Genomic DNA, 3100 nt, shown 5'->3' on the forward strand with positions numbered 1-3100 from the left:
CTAATCTGTGAGGGATTAATATTTTGATCAATTCATTATTATGTGTAATTCAATAATAGTAAAATTAGGTGAGAGAAAATCATGTTCTTAAGTTTATGGTATATCCAGTTTGAAGTATAATATCTTAATTAAGTTTTTGAAGTATTAGATAGCAACAAAAAGAGATGGGGGGTTGACCCTAAGTAATAAAAAGGTTGAAGAATCAACAAGAGGTAGCCTCCTAGTTATCTAACCTATGCCATCCTTAAACTTCAAAAAATAGAATATGTCCATAGCATAATTGACTATACTATTAGTCCTTAGTCTAATGTGCATAACAAAATATGAAATAGACTAGTAACTTCTAAACAAAATGCTATTATTAATCAACATAAACATAAAAACTAAATCCCTGCGGGGGGGACCAAGTTCAAATTTTTGAGCATATGAAAAAACTAAGAGAAAAGGGAACTAGAACTAGGGCTAGCTACCGTCTTCCCACCCTTGCTTGTCCTCCTTATTTTCCTAAAGAACATCCTTGTCTACATATTCCCCTTGCACCTTGATTGGTTTATCCAGGATGGTCTTTAGTTAGTCCTTTGGCAGGAACCCATAGATGGAATAGGTGGTCTTAGTAGCTTTTCCTAGGTCCTTCTTCTCCTTGTTAACCTACAAGAAATATAAAGTTTTTTCCAGAGAGTGCATGAGCTTGGTGGAGAACTCTGCAAAGGTATGAATCTCTAGCATATCCCAGTTTGATTGTCAGCTAGGTCCTTCATAGACTACTCCAGCCTTTCTAATCTTGCCTTGTTGTGGTTGTGCTTCTCTTTCTTCCCAATGTCTTTATTGGTTTCTTTCCTAGGGGAAGTGATATCCTCTCCCCAAATCTGAGCTAGGGTAGCCTCGAGGGTGTCAAAGATGTAAGAAGGGCTAAGGGAATTGTGGCCAAGCTTATTACCCTAAGGCAATCTCTTCTTTCTCATAGGTTTGATATTGTTGTCAAAAGACTCAGATGTGGAATCCTGCTTGAGGGGGGACTTGAATTTTTCTAACTGGAGACATTTATTGGTTCTCCTAGTGTTCTAAAAACCTTTCCTAGTATCCAAGTCTAACTCTATGAGAATAACTTTGATCTCAGGTTCAATTTTGACTTCTAGGTCATGGGTTTTCTTGAACTTCTTTTGACTAGGGCCAGGGCCTAGGTCCAAGGAGACTTGAGGGGTGACCAAGGCTAGAGGGTTAACTAAAAGAGGTAGGTTTTGGTCTAGGTGTTGGGTATACAATTTTTTCATAATCCTCTAGTGGATCAAGTAGATATTTTTACCCCCCTCATGTTTCCTTCTTGCCTTAAAAATACAATCTTCCAATGAATTGAATAACAGATACGAGAAGGAAATGTAGTCAAGATTCCTAAAGTGATTCAAAATAGGGAATTGGTAATAATAGATTACCTAAAAGAGGTCCTCTTGGTTGATATACCATTGATATAACATATGATTGCATAGAAGATGGTGTCCCAAGGCTTAGGGAGTGTTTCCCATGAAAACCCTCCACACATGAACATGTCGATTCTTCCTTGAGTTTGAAAAACTTTTGCAAATTGGCCTTGTCATTGACCTTAGCTTGGCTCTGCCATTTATTTCCTTCCATAGTAGAATATTAGACCCTTGCTATGGTTTTCTTAGATATTTCAAATCCCATTCCATTGATAGTTTCCTTCTATCCTTCCAACTCTGGAAGAACTACACTAAGACAATCTCATTGTGCCTCCCCATACCCTCCATATATAGTAAGAGGTTGCCTTCCTACAAGTAAACTATCACTACCTCATTTTTTTGGATACCTTACCCCATGCCCATTGGTTCAGTGCAATCACTAACACACATGCCTTCACCGAGTTTGACCACCAATTCTTCAAACAACGTAGCCTTGTTGCAGGTATGACAATTATCAAATATAAAATGAAAAGGCTCAACAATAAAAATGAAAAGCTTTACATACTCATCATAACTCCACAAAGTTTCCTAAAAAATAAAAATCCACCCTCCTTGGCATGTGTGAGTGATCTCTTTCCTTCCATAAATGGTCGATGCTAGTTGTCATTTGTGTGAGAATTTTGCAACTTGTCATTTTGATTATTAGTTTGTCCTCTATATCTCACTAAATCCCCCTCTGAGTCCTTTTTTAGTAGTAATCAATACTCACAACAGTTGAAATAGTAATGAATATCATCATACAATCTTTCCAAACAAGCCCTTTTTGAATCACCTTGTCCTCATGTCCGTGTAGAAAAAGGAAGGTTTCCACGTGTTCTGATTATTCATGTGCCATTATTGAAAGTACATTCCATTTCCATCACTATTTGCATTGATAATGGCAATAATCTAATGTCCTCCCATTCCACTAATCTCATGACACCATGGCCAAATCTAGCTAGCTCATCTACCACACCATTCCCTTCTAGATATATTGTGTGCCACATGGATCTCATGGTACTCTTCCATCAACCTTCAGATTTTTTCAATAATGATTTTAATCGACTAGTTGCTACAACCCTCACCCTTAGCATCCTTAATGATAAGCATGGAGTCACCATTAGTGGCCACCTTATTGATTCCCTAGTCTCTTGCAATTCTCAACTTCCATGAGAGTGCTAGGGCTTCAACTTCATTGTTAAAGCCTCCTCCATAGTTTCTAGAATAGGCAACCACCATATTTCCCATGTTACGAAGGACACCTCCCACTGTAGTGCTCCCCATCATGGCTGAGCCATCAAAGTTTAGTTTAAACCAAGATAGAGGGGGTGGGTGCCACACTATCTTCTTCCTAGCAAAGACTTTATAATGATCAAATTGTGTAAAGATTGGGTCAACATTATGCACCAAGGCCCATTTCATATCTAGACCACTTGAGGGATTTGGGGGGGCTTCCAATACCATATCCCAAAGAATTTTTTAATAAGCTTGATAATCTATTGGGCCACCCCCAAACTAGCAGTGGCTCATTCTGTGAAGATCCTATTGTTCCTTTCCTTCCAGATATGCCAAGTGACATAAGGGCGGATAATCAACCACAAGTTTTTGAGAAATGGGTGAGTAGTAGGACCGTTCCAATGAATAAA

Source organism: Cupressus sempervirens, chromosome 2 (genome assembly GCF_028749045.1).
Source record: "Cupressus sempervirens isolate cs-2001-9-10 chromosome 2, ASM2874904v1, whole genome shotgun sequence".
NCBI classification, from domain to species: domain Eukaryota; kingdom Viridiplantae; phylum Streptophyta; class Pinopsida; order Cupressales; family Cupressaceae; genus Cupressus; species Cupressus sempervirens.